Source organism: Trachypithecus francoisi, unplaced genomic scaffold, assembly GCF_009764315.1.
Source record: "Trachypithecus francoisi isolate TF-2019V2 unplaced genomic scaffold, Tfra_2.0 Lachesis_group5, whole genome shotgun sequence".
In the NCBI taxonomy this organism is placed as follows: Eukaryota; Metazoa; Chordata; class Mammalia; order Primates; family Cercopithecidae; genus Trachypithecus; species Trachypithecus francoisi.
In genome coordinates this window covers 120,186,245-120,202,078 of record NW_022681470.1, presented here as the reverse complement: position 1 = coordinate 120,202,078, position 15,834 = coordinate 120,186,245, and the positions used below count along the sequence as shown (strand labels likewise).

Genomic DNA, 15,834 nt, shown 5'->3' with positions numbered 1-15,834 from the left:
TTCCTCTTCCCAAATTCCTTTTTTGGTAAGTTTAAGGAGAAGCACAAATTGAGGGTGCAACTTTGTTTCCCGTAGTTTTGAACTGGCAGGTTGTCCCTGGGATTTGTGGCTGCCTACTTGAACAATCCCTTAGGACAAACACCATTCACATTTCATGGCTCTCACTAGGAATCATTAACAGCTCAGTGCAGAGTTTTGCTTTTCACTTAACTTGTAAGAGAATGAAGAGGCCCTGCCAAGGTTCAGAAAAGGATAACAAAGCATAAGCCCCTTAATGGGATGAACTAGCATAAAAGTCTAAGTATATGGAGCTCTTTCCCACAAGTAGGACCTGATTCAGGGACTGGTATTCAGGCTGACAATCACCATATACAGGAAACAGTAATATAAATCAAAGTAATTTCCTTGAAATGAGCCAAGTTATGGGGTTTGGGAAAATAAGGATCTATCTGTTAGCTTTGCTAAGATCAGGATCTTTGATTTACAGTGCTTTCCATGAAATGGTATATTTTTATTGAAGAGAATCACAGGATCTAGAAAGCATTGACTTTAGTGAAACACTATTTGAATTCAGCTTTAAGCAGACTGAAATAGCTTTTTATATTATTGAAATGTCTCCATATATAGTTGTTGGTTAATTCACAGATCTCATAAAATGGCATTTTATATACCATGCATGGCAAAGCAGTTGACAAGCAATTGTAATATTAAAAGAGAACTTCTGGCCTGGCCCTGATTCCTTTATTATAGTGTTGTAATCATCTTCAGCCTGTTTGCCACAGCATTGAGCTAGCCAGTGTACCTCTATCATTTGGTTTTCAGGGGTCCTTAGGATAGATCTCAGCTTCAAGACTAGATGAGGGTAGCCACTTAAATCCTGAGGTCATTGCCTCATCTAGGCAGTTGAGGAGACTTGTGAAGCTTTCCTGGTAGGTATACTCAGATGTAGTTCTTCTTGTCTGCTTAAATATTCAGATATTCTGAATCAGTGATTGCTCTCAAATACCTCCAGGAACCAGGCAGAGAATTTACTGGAGTGAAGTGGCCTGGGGAGAGACTGATGAACTTGAGAGTGAATGTCCATCTCAGTGGAGAAGTCTTTATTCCACTCCAGCTTTTTGTTGCTAGCTGAGATGTTGGCCCAGTGTTGTCAGTGTTCCAAAGCATGCGGAACATATGGGCTTTGATGTATAATCTCCCAATTTTTAAGTGATGCTAATTTGATTAAAAACAATTCTTATACAGGCAAAATATGACACAATGGTATCCACACCTGACCCCTGGGCTCCTCTTTGGCATCTAATATAAAGTAAAACAACTGAGCTCTCAGAGCTGAGCTATTCACCTGAAGGTCCACTATGGGTGCTAAGTCAGTTCCCTACTGGAGCAGTTTCTGTCAGGTGGCCTGGAGTGTGACAAGCAAGGGTGGAGTTGGGAAACAGGCTAACTCAGGTTTTAGGACAATGGGGAGATGTCTTAGTTGGCATATCTGATCATCTGAGGCTACCTCATATCTGTGAAACATCTCCAGCTCCTGATTTCCATTGTATGGTGAATGGTATGTATGGTGATGGGCACAAAAACAGTGGCATCTCAACCTTTCTGTTTTTTTTTTTTTTTTGAGATGGAGTCTCACTCTGTTGCCCAGGCTGGAGGGCAGTGGCGCGATTTCGGCTCACTGCAAGCTCCGCCTCCCAAGTTCACCCCATTCTCCTGCCTCAGCCTCCCGAGTAGCTGGGACTACAGGCGCCCGCCACCACGCCCAGCTAATTGTGTGTGTGTGTGTGTTTTAGTAGAGATGGAGTTTCATTGTGTTAGCCAGGATGGTCTTGATCTCCTGACCTCGTGATCCACCCACCTCGGCTCCCAACATCTCAGCCTTTCTCAAAGGTGACATCTTGTACACCGTAGTAGCATAATGGGAAATTCAGACAGGCACGTCATACCAGACCCTTTCCAAACGCTGGTTCTGCCTTCATCTTCCCATTCTAAAATTTCTTCAAAAATTAAAAGCTTAAGGTGGGTGCGGTGGCATGTGCTTGTAATGCTGGTTACTCTGGAGGCTGAGATGGGAGGATCACTTGAGGCCAGAAGTTTGAGAGTTTGGTAGAGATCTTGTCTACCAAAAAAAAAAAAAAAAAGTTAGCCAGGTGTGGTAGTCCCAGCTACTCAGGAGGCCAGAGCTGGAAGATTCATTTGAGCCCAGAAGTTTGAGGCTTCAGTGAGCTATGATTGCGCTGCTACACTCTAGCCTGAGCAACAGAGCAAGACCCTGTCCTGGAAAAAAGAAAAAAAAACAAAAACTTAGGTGATATAGTGAGACCCCCCCCACCCAGTGGGACACATATTTATAAATATAAATATAAAGATAAATAATATATATATATAAATAAATGAAAGCTTGTAAATGTATTGGCAAGTCTGACTTTCGCACTTTTCAATTAGCTATACACAATAGTACTGTGAAGTGTGTATTACTATCAGTGCCCAGAGGATGCAGCACATCTGAGGCTAATGAGAGGTGAAGCAAGTTCCCCACATAACGAGTCACCAGTGAAGCTGGCTTTGCCTTTCCATTACACAGTGAAGCCTGGAAAACTTCCCCAGGCTTCCCCAGATTTATGATCACAGATTCACTGAGTTGGAAGGAACCTTAGAGATTAACCTGCCCAACTGTACCATTTCAGAGATAAGTGACTCACTCTTGACTCCTACTCATTTCTCTTGTCCTTGTCTATTTTGAAATCATAGTTGTGCTAGCAAGACAATGTTGAAAAGTGAAAGGTTTGTGTTGCTGGTTTTATTGCTATTTTTACCTCTCCAGCTTTATTTCTCCTAGATCCCGCCAGATTGCCTTTAGACCCTTCGACTACTGGCCCTTGCTAACTTTTATAACTGAGATAAATGGAATGCAAGTGTTTAAAATTACAATGATTTTGCTTCTGCAGCAGTGTGAATGTCTGTTGAATTAAGGGGGAGTGGCAGATCAAAGCAGAAGGGCGTGGCACATGTTAATGAAAATAGTGGTGTTTGACCAAACATAACCCACCAGAGGATAAAATCACAGTCTATGATTTCAGTGGATGGTGGAGTTTTGTGTGGTCAGTCACTGGACCGACCAAGACGTCACTGGAAACCCAAGAAAGAACTTATTTTGTGCAATCCGGCCCGTGTTGTTGTTTATTTTGATTACACAAAGCTCAAGGGCTCTTTTAACATTAAGAATGCTTATTTCAGCGAAAGTACTGATTAGGGTTATGATTTCCCTTTTTAAAATTTCCTTTTCTTTTTCTGGGATTGCACTGTGGTCTCCTACACACTTCTTCCTACTTTCCTGTAATTTCTTTCTATCCAGAAAATAATTAGCATTTCAACATAGATATAACAAATGCTGTAATATCAGTGCTACCTTCGTGGTGTGATGTACAGGAAGAATCATGGAGTTTTTTGCTGTTGTTGTTTTTGAGACAGGATCTGGCTCTCTCACCCAGGATGGGGTGCAGTGGCGTGATCTTGGCTCACTGCAACTCTGCCTCCTGGGCTCAAGCGATCTTCCCGTCTCAGACTCCCAGTCTCCCACCGTGCCTGGCTAATTTTTGTATTTCTTTTTTTTTTTTTTTGTAGCGATGTGGTCTTGCCATGTTGTCCATGCTGGTCTTGAAATTTTGAGCTCAAATGATCTGCCTGTCTCGCAAAGTGCTGGGATTGCAGGTGTGAGCCACAGAGCCCAGCCAGGAAGAATCGTTTCTTGCAGCGGGACTCTGGTCACCCAACGAACGTCAGGATCTTTCTTGTAATATAAAGTGGAAGGGAGAAATATCAATGAGATTTCTAGTATATGAAGATTTTTCCCCCGCATAGGAGTAAATATATTAAGTCAGAGTAGTCAGTTTGGCCTGTGTTTGAATTCTGTCTCTACCGCACAGTAGGTAGGTGGCCCTGGCGAAGTTATTCAACCAAGCTGAAATGCAGTTCATTTCTTTATAAAATAGTGATAGGTTGGGCGTGGTGACTCACGCCTGCAATCCTAGCACTTTGGGAGGCCGAGGCGGGCAGATCACTTAAGATCAGGAGTTCGAGACTAGCCTGGCCAACATGGTGAATCTCTGTCTCTACAAAACATACAAAAAATTAGTTGGGTGTGGTGGCCTGTGCCTGTAATGCCAGCTATTTGGGGGGCTGAGGCAGGAGAATTTCTTGAACCTGGGGGGCAGAGGTTGCATTGAGCCGTGATCACGCCACTGTACTCCAGCTTGGGTGACAGAGTGAGACTCAGTCTCAAAAGAAAAAAAAAAAAAATGAGTCGCTGATCTGCACGTTGCTGCTCCTGATTCAGGGCTGTTGGCTCTTGTGAGGAACAGTCGGTCAGGAAGCTGACGTAGCAGCCATGGCTTTTAAGAATACTGGGCACTTTGGGAGGCCAAGGCGGGCGGATCACGAGGTCAGGAGATTGAGACCATCCTGGCTGACACGGTGAAACCCCATCTCTACTAAAAAATTAAAAAAAAAAAAAAAATTTAGCCGAGTGTGGTGGTGGGTGCCTGTAGTCCCATCTACTTGGGAGGCTGAGGCAGGAGAATGGTGTGAATCCGGGAGGAGGAGCTTGCAGTGAGCTGAGATCACACCACTGCACTCCTGGTGTGATCACACACACTTCTGTCCTGTTCTGTCCTGGGGGACAGAGCAAGACTCCGTCTCAAAAAAAAAAAAAAAGAATTCCGCAAACACAGCTGTGGAGCGGTAGGTGGCAATTCACCGAATTCGAATCACTGTAACAAGCCGCAACGTAAAATCCCTGGAGAATGTGTGTGCTGATTTGATCAGAGTAGCAAAGGAAAAGAATCTCAAAGTGAAAGGACCAGTTAGAATGCCTACCAAGACTTTAAGAATAACTACAAGAAAAAAGCTCCTTGTGGTGAAGTTTCTAAGACATGGGATCGTTTCGGGATGAGAATCCACAAGTTACTCATTGACTAGCACAGTCCTTCTGAGATTGTTAAGTAGGTTACTTCCATCAGTATTGAGCCAGGAGTTGAGGTGGAAGGCACCATTGCAGATGCTTAAGTAAACTATTTTAATAAATTGATTACCAGTTATTAAAAAAAAATAGTGATAATAATACTAACTTCAAAGACTGTTGTGAGATTTAAATAGGATTATATTTGGCTGGGTGCAGTGGCTCATGCCTATAATCCCAGCACTTTGGGAGGCCGAGGCTTACGGCTCATGAGGTCAGGAGATCGAGATCATTCTTGCTAACACGGTGAAACCCCACCTCTACTAAAAAAATACAAAAAATTAGCTGGGTGTGGTGGCACCGGCCTGTAGTCCCAGCTACTCAGGAGGCTGAGGCAGGAGAATCACTTGAACCTGGGAGGTGGAGGTTGTAGTTTGCTGAGATCACGCCACTGTACTCCAGCCTAGGCGACAGAGTGAGACTCTGTTTCAATAAATAAATAAATAGGATTATATTTTTTAATGTCTGGCCCAAGATAGATGATAGTCAACAAATGTTCATTTACTCATTCATTTAATGCATATTTATGGAGCACCTACTATGCTCCATGTACTGCCAATAGAGCAGTGAACAAAATAGACAAAACTCTTGCCACGGCCAGTTCCCTGTCTTCTTCCTACTTTACACTGACCCTCCCTACTAAAGCCAGACCTCATTAGATGAATATTCCTGCTTTTTCAAACAATTCATTCCTTTGGAAGTTCTGCTAGTCAACAACTATGTTTTGTGCTCAGATTTCCTTTTTGCATGAGACCAAAAAAAGAATGTATGATGGAATTGCAAAATTTGACCTACATTGCAACTTGGATGTGCAGAAAAATGAATTTATTTAGTCTATCCTATTCTGTCTTCCCTCCAGAGCCATTTACGTTCTAGTTAGAAGGGGGAATAACGTTAACTAAATGACTGGTTTAAAATGTAGTCCCAATCAGTAATTTAATCCATTTGAATGCTGTTCTGCCTCCTTTGGATAAAAATACTAAGGTTAAAACTAAACAATACAAAAAAACAAAAAAAAGCTGAGGCTAGGTAGGGCGGGTGGCTCATACCTGAAATCCCAGCACTCTGGGAGGCCAAGATGGGCAGATGGCTTGAGCTCAGGAATTGGAGACCAGCCTGGGCAACATGGCAAAACCCCATCCTTACAAAAAATACAAAAATTATCTGGGAGTGGCGGTGTGCACTTGTAGTCCCAGCTACTTGTGGGGACTGAGGCAGGAGGATAGCTCGAATCTGGGAGGTTGAGGTTGCAGTGAACCTAGATTGCACCACTGTACTCCAACCTGGGTGACAAAGTGAGACTCTGTCTCAAAAAAAAAAAAAAAAAAAAAAATTGCTAAGTCTCTCAGGTTCTTCCTCTTCTGCTTGCCTAGAGCCCTGGGGAAGGGCAGAGGTCTATGCAACCTCATGGTGGTGGGGAGGAGGTGGTGTCCTCAGCCACAGTTCCCTGCTTGCCTGTCCTCCAGCCAATTATCTCTTTCCCATTTGGTGTTGCTTGCCCTGGGGTGATTGCTTGAGTGGGTGTGACCTGTGGTTGGTCTCACTGGGTCTGGTTAAAGTCCTGTTGTGTGCTCTGGCTGACCTGCCCTCGTTTCAGTTTCCCCTGGTGCTAGAGATCCCTTTGAAGTTTGGTTGGCTTTTCATCCAGTCCTGGCTTTACCTGCCTCTGATAAGCAGAGAGGCTTGCTCTTTCTGAGTCCTCTCTACCTCGCTCTGTCTGACCATGTTTGACCTACCTAGGGGTGGGCTGGGTTCCAAGGTTTGTATGGGAGCATGCCACACACAGAGCCCCCTCTTTTGAGATCGTGAGTAGTCTTTTCAATAGTGGCCCCCACTCTGCCTTTGGAGTTAACTTTGCTTTCCTAGTGCCCCTTTCCCTACCTGGGCCAAATTCAGAAGAGTTGTGGGAGGGGAGATTAGGACAACCTTCACCGTTTCATTTCCCTCTCTCTCTGCTTTTCACAGTTCTCCACGCTAATAAAGGACTAGTCTTTCTTTCTTTCTATTCTATCTTCTTCCTGACTCTTCCTAGCTTAATCTTAATGGCAAGCAGGATACCTTCTTTTTATTTTTGTTTTTAAATCATATTGATCAGAAATCTCCATGCTTGGTTGTTAAAATACTAATGCCTCACAAGGGAGTTCAGTAAATCCATTTTCAAGAGGCTCGTATAAACCTACTTTCTGAAAGACAGAAGAAGAATGTCACTCTTTCTCTTGTTCTTCTTCTATAATAAATTCAGACTTTCCATCTGGGCAAGTCATCGGCTAGGGCAGACTAATGTGAAGATTTCTACTCGAGGAGGCAAAAAAAGATGCACTTTGATATTCAAAATTTGACTTGTTACAGAAGCATGACTGGTGCCTTAAGAAACTCATTGTTTATTAGCTTTATGGTTCTCTGACAATCCAGGTGACTGGACTGCACCCAGGTGTTGGCAGCCCTGGAACTTTTCTTTCTGTCTGTTGATTTGGAATTGACAGTGGTTGTAGACCTTTAAGTCAGACCTCTCCTCTTGATCCCAATGTGCCCTTTGCTTTCTTTAAAAGGGTCTCCCTTCCTCTTATTTTTCCTTATCCTCTTCTCCATCTTTGCTCTCAGACCTCTCTCTTTCTTTCTCCTGTACTTGCAGTTTGCTCCCACACTGGACACACATACAGGCATATGCATACACACGAAAACATACAGCATTACCTCCTCTTTGTTTGTATACGTACATTTACAGTTCCCTGTTGCTTTAGCTCTTTTTCCAGGACTTTCTCTTTTGTCCATTTATATATGTGAATATTGATTCTTTACTATGATGATAATCATTGCTGTAATTTATTGAACACCTGCTATATACTAGTGATGAGAAAGGTCCTTTTATATTGCCTCTTTCATTTAATCCTTAAAATCAACATTGCATGTAGCAAGAAACTGAGGCTGAAGGAAATTTTTAAAAACTGTGTTCAAGGATACAGAACTATTAATTGGCAGAACAGGGACATGAACCTAGGTTTCACTGGCCCTAAAGACCATTCCACAAAAGAAAATCGTTACAAACAAAAATGTAGGCCTTTGAGTAAAGATTTTATGTAAACTGAATTATCCTATAATAACCCTGAACTTGAAACTCAAAACTTAGTTTATGATGACAGGTCTAAAAGCTATCACTTTGAAGAGAAGAATGAGGAACTCCTTTTCAGAGATGATTAATGCTTGATGCAATTCTATTAGAAGTGCTGACTAATGGTCTGATGACTACTTATTTTGATCTTGGTGTTGGTAAAGAGAACTTTACACGCCAGGAAATGGAAAAAAAATACAGATTTTAGCCACTTAAAATTGCTAACAGTGAAGGTCTCCATATTATTTTGGTTCCAGCTTCTTTTTTTTTTTTTCTTTTTTCTAGGCTAATTTAACCACTTCCTTCTCCATCCTTGAGAGTTTTAAAAATGTCTTTTGAGAGACAAGAGTCTTGCTATGTTGGCTAGGCTGGTCTCAAACTCTCAGCCTCAGTGATCCTCCTGCATCAGCCTCCCAAAGCACTGGGATTACAGGCATGTGCTATGCCTGGCCTGTGTTTTGTTCTTGCAGGCTAAATTATTTTCCCCTGTTCTGTTTAGATTATGATTAATTTAAAATATCATATTTAATTTTCCATTTTCTAGCATCTTTCACCATCTATCCTTTTTTTCTCCTTTTTCTTGTTCATATTTTTTCCCTCTCTCTGGCTTTGTTTTGTGTATTCTTGCTCATAGTGCTCTGCCACATTGGGTTACTGAAAATAAAATGTACTGGAATCCTAATCTCTAAAATCCTGTCCGTCACAACTAGGGTTCTTTGAAGTTTGCTTTCAACTTCTGTGCAAGGATGGACAATTCATTCACCAGTCACAGTTGTGCCATTGTGGCATTTGGAGGTGGCGTACAGAGCCCTGCTCGTTGTTTTTTTTTTTTTTTTTTTTTTTTTTTTTAATTCTCTGAGGTTTTGCTAAAAGATAAAGGGTGGGTCAAAGAAAAAACCTGATTAAGCACTCACTGAAGAAAAAAAATTGCGAGTGACTGAGTGTGTGGATATGCACACGTACGTGTGTTTTCATATGTGTGTATGGTGGGGGGTGTCTTTGAGAAGGTAGGGAGAAGAATTCTCCCTAAAGAATGTGTAGTTATTTGATATGAAGTACTCCTCAGCAGCCTCTGGAATCAAAGTGAACTTTCTATCAGATTAAAATGATGATTCAGAGTGGTTATGGGGCTGGCATTTTAAGAATTAGAGAGGAGAGAGGAATAAAAGGAGAGTCTTCAAAGGATTGTATAAACTAAACTAAAGCATATTTAATCTCTTTCCTCTTACGCTGACATCTCGTTCTTCCTTCTGATTTCCTTGATTGCTTTGTCTTTAAGGGAGAATGAAGAGGATCCTTTTAGAGCTTCCTATCTCAAAATAAAGAAAGATTTCATAGGTTCCTGTTTCAGAGGATGGGGATACATCCTTTTATCTTAAAAGAGAACAATGTTAGTTCCTAGAGTTTCTGTCATTTTGAAATAGAGATTTTTTTTTGACCTTGGGCTGCTGTGACTTTCAGGAAACTTTTCACTGGTGATATCAGAGGTACTTTGAAGAAATGATCCTTGCTAATCCATTTTGATCCATGTACCATACCGCAGCTATTGATGGACATAAGGTATTAATAATAACCAATTTCTATATGTCATATTTATTAACTGTTAAATTTTAAGAAATTATTTGTATAAACATAGGGATATCCTTGACTCACATAGCCTCTTTATGAGTTGTCTTATTTGTGTACATGTTGTTTGACTCATGGGTCCTCTAGAGAACAACGTGTGCAGGTGATCCTTAAGCATTTAAGGCAATCATGGTATCAGCCTGAGGTGACAGGCAGTAGCGCCCAGATCTCAGATGGTGGCTGAGACTATTCACTCTCAAGATCCACCAAGCAGAAAAGTGAGATGTCCAGGCAGATCTGCTTCTGGTCCTTTCCCCAAGTATTTTGCTTTATATTCTTTGGAAGAAATGCCATTTTCCCCTGCCACAGTTGCCTAGGAAAAAAAAAAAAGAGAGAGAGAGAGAGAGAAAAGGAAAAAGAATGCAGTGAATATGTCGACCTTTGTAGACGAAGAAGCGGTCACCAACCCACTTGGAAAAGGGCGTGCATTCTGAGTCATTTCTCTAGTTGTGATCAAGGCCTAGCTTTAACCATTGCGCCTCCCATTCCTCAGGCCCAGCTGTGCCCTTAATCAATAATGGCCCTTTGGATTGAAACTGAGGAAAATCAATGAACTGGTGGAGGTAATTGCATCCAAATAACTGCAGGGAAAATCAGTAATCAGGAACAGGGATGCTGAGCAGATAAAAAACCTAGGAAATGAAAGACAACAATTTAGTTTCTGATTGAGTCTTCTTGTACTTTTACTTTTTTTTCTTTTTAATTCAAATTTGGGTCTTATTCAAAGAGTTTAAGTAGCTTTCAAAAAGAAAAGTTTAGAATTATTTTTAAAAAAAGTTTAGAATTGAAAAGAGTATTCTTTTCCTGTTAAGTAAAATAAGCATAATTAGTTGTTCAGGAAAAGACTCCCTCGGAAACCATGGCGAAATAGTACAATATCCAAAAGATCAGCCAATGGGTCAGAAAGCCTCCCTGAAGAATCAGGAAACATGATAATAGTGGGTTTCTGTCCCTTTTTTGTTCGCATGGATTACTCTCTTTAAAATACCACCTTTAGGAATGTGTTGCCAGCCCCCTTCCTTCAGCTGTGATCTCCAAAGGAAATAGGGAGGCTTACTAGGAACTGTGGGATGCCAACATTCAGATCATTTTCAACTTCAAGAGAGGGAAATCAGGACAAAGATTTCCAACAATTTGAACAATATGCCTGTCATTGTCAGCAGGCTTAAAAACGAATCATATGATTTTCAGAGTTTAGGAGGCAGGCTAACTCCCTAAGAAGAAACTAAGTTTATAGAAGACAAAGAGTAGGGTTAAAAAAATGCCGTTATTTGGTTGCCAGGGTAACTTCCTGATTGGAATAAGATAGATAAGTTGCGAAAACATACTTGGTTCCTCTGAACACACTTTTACAATCTCTCTTGGGTTCAGACTTGATAAGAGAGAAAAGGCGAAGTTTTATTTCTTATACACAGAGACGTTGTAGAGTGGAAAACAAGACCACTAAGAGTGTGGAGGAGTCATTTATTGCCTTCTTTCTGACAGCAAGCAGTCACAGGATGGAACTGCTTCTGGCATTCAAGCAGTTAAGAGACTTCTGAGGTCAAAGCCACAAACCCTGAAGTAATGGGAAGCCATGCATATGCTTTCTGAAGTCCGGGAGCTTCTTTTAGAAGAGAACAGGAATTAGATTAAGCTAATGTTGCTGAACACATGAAATTTGTTGTTAGCAAATTACGGAGCTCAGGAAATTATCAGCTTCTACAGGGCATTCCAAACTTAGCCCCAAAGCCATGGCAAATGTTGAAGAGCAGAGAAAAGCTTCAGTCAGGCTGAAGCAAAGAACTCCCAAACCTCATGTCTGATACAATTATAGGCTGCAAATGGGGAGGAGGAACCATGGAATCTGCATGTAAATGGCAAAGTCTACCAGCAACCTGATATTGGCTCTAAAATTAACTTTTATTTACATAAGCGATGCATATAGAAAAATGAATAACTACTGCTAAAATCTAAAAAATGTAACCTTCATTTTCAATATCCAGAGTTAACGTTATAACCGGCACATAATAATCACTTAAGAGATGTTAGCCATTTAAAAGTGTATATTTGTATATATATGTATATCTCTTTTTGTTTGTTTGTTTGTTTGAGACAGAGTCTTGCTCTGTCGCCAGGCTGGAGTGCAGTGGTGCGATCTCGACTCACTGAAACCTCCGCCTCCCGGGTTCAAGTCATTCTCCTGCCTCAGCCTCCCAAGTAGCTGGGACTACAGGTGTGCACCACCACACTCAGCTAATTTTTGTATTTTTAGTAGAGAAGAGGTTTCACCATGTTGGCCAGGATGTTCTCGATCTCCTGACCTCAAGTGATCTACCCGCCTTGGCCTCCCAAAGTGCTGGGATTACAGGCCTGAGCCACCATGCCTGGCCCTCTTTTTTTTTTTTATATTTAGAGGCTGGGTCTGTCTCTGTTGCCCAGGCTCGAGTGTGGTGGTGCGATCGATCATAGCTCATAGCAATCTTGAACTCCTGGGCTCAACTGATCTTCCTGCCTCAGTCTCCTGAGTAGCTAGGGCTACAGGTGCATGCCACCAAGCCTGAATAATTTTTAACTTTTTGTAGAGAAGGGATCTTGCTATGTTGCCCAGGCTGGTCACAAACTTCTAGCCTCAAGCTGTCTTCCCTCCTCAGCCTCCTAAAGTGTTGGGATTACAGGTGTAAACCACCATACCCAGCCTATATCCACTTAAAACATCTACTTTTATTGCTGAGTAATATATTGGGAATATTTTTTCATGTCAAGAAATGTATCTTGTGTTTGTGTGTGGTGGCTCACACCTATAATCCCAGCACTTTAGGAGGCCAATGCAAGACACTCAGTGGAGGCCAGGGGTTCGAGACCAGCCTGGGCAACACAGTAAGATTGTGTCTCTAATTTATAAAAAAAAGAAAAGAAAAAAAATTAGCCTGTGTGGTGGTCCCAGATACATGGGAGGCTGAGGCAGGAGGCTGTCTTGAGCGTAGGAAGCCTAGGCTGCAGTGAGCCATGTTCACACCATTGTACTCCAGCCTGGGTGACAGAGCAAGACCCTTTCTCAAGAAACAAACAGAAAACAAAAAAGCAATATATCTTGCTTTATTTTCTCTGTTTTACCACTAATATCTGTATGCTTTTATGACATAAGACAGAATATTGACTAGCTTTGCTCTATCTGTGAATCAACAGACCTTATTTATAAATTCAGTGAAATCTCCTCTAGTGGGGAAGGAGATCATAAAAACAACAGAGCCTTAAAGGGCAAACAAAGCATTGCAGAGATTGAACGTGCATGTATTTATAGGAATATATGCAAAGATAAGAATGAAAGAAATGACAATCCATTTTGAGCCTAGAAAAGGGAGATGAGCCCCTCCCTTCCTTACCATACACCCTGCCCCCTCCCTCCAGATGTGCTCTTGCTGGATGGGTCACTCCAGGATTTCCTGATTATAATGAGGAAGCACAGCTGATCAAGCCAGTAAGTTCAGATTGAGATCTCATCACCTTTTGACCTTCAGCCCCACCCTCTGTTTACCACTCTGAAAGCTGGCACACATGACTCTAAATGGAAGTAAAAAGAAAGAAGGCAAAAAACTGAAGTGACATGTGCCAAGTGGTTGTCAGCTCTTCAAAGCCACACCTTGTTTCTCTCTTCCTGTGTAATGATGAGAACCAGAGCCTTGAGCCATCATAGTTTAGGATGGAGACAGATCTGCAATGCATAAAACAGAGACCTACCCAAGACTGTTATATTTCATTAAGAAAATAAAAGGCATCAGATGAGAACTTCTTCATTCTCCACCATCAAATCAACAATCTGGCCTGCATCTCTCCCCATTTTCTTTTCTCATAGTTTTGTGCTTACCAAATGCTATCCTTTCCAATTCTGTCCTGGGACCCAGCTTCTCTATCAATCAAATATTGTCCCTATTTCTTCTCTTATGTTTTTCTCCACCATCATTCATCTCTTTCCCCAACTACAAACATACTCTAATAGATACCAAATTAAGAAGCAAGCATAAATAAACAAAAAGACCTAGAATCCTCTGTAAACCCTTATTTCCCTTCAGCTATCACCTCCCTCCCATTTTTATGTTCCCTTGTACAGTAAAGGGAGGTTTTATGAATATGTATGCTGTCTTCACTGCCTGAACTCCATTTCATCCTTCAACACTCTGTAATCTGGCTTCTGTGTATTGCATTTGCTAAAATAATTTTTGCTCAAAATTATCAGTGGACTTCATGTTGACAAACAATGGACATGTTTTTTGTCTTTTATTTGTTAGTACCTCAGTTTTATTCCACTTGGTAGATAATTCTATCTATCTTTTCTGACTTCAGTGACCCTTTGCTCTCCTGGATTTTCTTCTAGCACACTGATTGCTCTTTCTCCATCTCTTTTTGCCAGCTCTCCTTCTCTGACTGACTTCTACTGGCTTGGTTTGATTTAGGGCTAGGTTCTGGACGCTCTTCTCTTTACTCTCCACATTTTCTCCCTAGAGATCTCATCCATATTCATGGCGTCAGTTAGTGTCTATATGCTGCCGATTCCTATTATGGAGACTGTGGTACACCACCCAGAGGCTCCCTTTAAGACGAAGGCAATCATTTTCCCAACTGTTGCAAGTATTGGCTGTTGGCAGCTCACAAAGATTCCCTCCTTGAGCATTGTCCTTGGTTTAAGATTATATATCCCTTTTTCTTTTTCTATTTCTTTTTTTTCTTTTCTTTTCTTCTCTTGTCTTTTCCTTTTATTTATTTATTAATTATTATTATTATTATTATTTTTGATAGCGACTCACACTCTGTCACCCAGACTGGAGTGTGGTGGCACCACCTCAGCTCAGTGCAACCTCTGCCTCCAGGGTTCTACTGATTATGGTGCCTCGGTCTTTTGAGTAGCTGGGACTACAGGCATGTGTCACCATGGCCAGATTATTTTTATATTTTTAGTAGAGACGGGGTTTCACTATGATAGCCAGGCTGGTCTCGAACTCCTGGCCTCAAATCATCTCTGCTCACTTCAGCCTCCTGATGTTCTGCGATTACAGGCATGCGCCATGGCAACCGGCTTTATATCCTTTTTTGACGGGCAGTCTGCATTCAATGCTGGTTGAAGCAAGAGTACACACTCTGTACAAAGGATGCAAGGACAACTCAGAGTTCAGGACCACTCTGAAGGGTCTTGCCAGTTCCAGAGCTCCCTGGATTGGCTGAGGACTCTGTTATAACTGCATCACAGTTCAACTTCTCCCTCCCCCCAATCATGCTTTTTTACTCCCTTACAGACATTGTTTCTAAGGACAATTCTGTAGTAGATACTGTGATCCACTGACCAAATGTCCCTTCAGGAATAAGGAACTAATTGCTATGGTGCTGGGAATCCTGGGCAAACAATACTCAGAGATAAGGCCTCTTCAGGGCAGCTAACACCCCATTACTGATCCAGTAGGGGCACAAAGGCTCCATTCTCTCACCTCAACTTGGGATAGCACTGGAGGGCCATCTTAATTCAGAAGTCCCTGCCCCAAAGAAAGGATACATTGTCTAATTTGATTCATCTCCAGAGACCCAGTGCCCTCCTTCTGCTCCCCGTGAGATTGGAGATTGATGAGGCCAGGTAACAAATAAATGCCTGTGTAAATTCCAGCTATGGTGGGTCCACACCTCCAGTGATGATTTCTCAAATCTCCAAGTACGTAACTAGGATTGACATACAGGCGGTTAGAGGAATCCCACTTTGTATCATCGACCTTGGGGAAAGCCATATCATAGTGGAGAAGGCCAAGTGGAAACCTCTGGAAACCATCCATACACCCCTTCCCCCAGCCAAGGCAACAAATAGAGTAAAATTGCATCCTGGAGTTGAGGAATAGTAGAGATTAATGTTACTATTAAAGATCTACAAATGCAGGGATGGTGGTGGTCACTACTCACTCTCATACCCTCATTTAGTGGCACGAGTCTGGCTCCTGCAGAAATTGGGTGATTCTGGAGAATAATAGCAGAAAACCACAGCTCAAACAAGTGATAGCCTCAGTTGTAGCTACTGTGCTGGATGTGGTTTTATTGCTAGATAAATAAGATAAAATAGGTTAAT

General features: G+C 41.8%; 2 long non-coding RNA genes across 2 annotated transcripts in view; both read left to right on the top strand.

Annotated features, from left to right (window-relative positions):
• Positions 1-15,834, top strand: part of LOC117075391 — a 34,006-nt gene that overhangs the window by 3,946 nt on the left and 14,226 nt on the right. The window lies entirely within an intron of this gene.
• LOC117075392 lies at positions 4,527-13,454 on the top strand. The gene is made up of 3 exons (XR_004433980.1): positions 4,527-5,109; positions 12,703-12,714; positions 13,445-13,454. It is a non-coding gene; the product is annotated as an uncharacterized LOC117075392 (long non-coding RNA).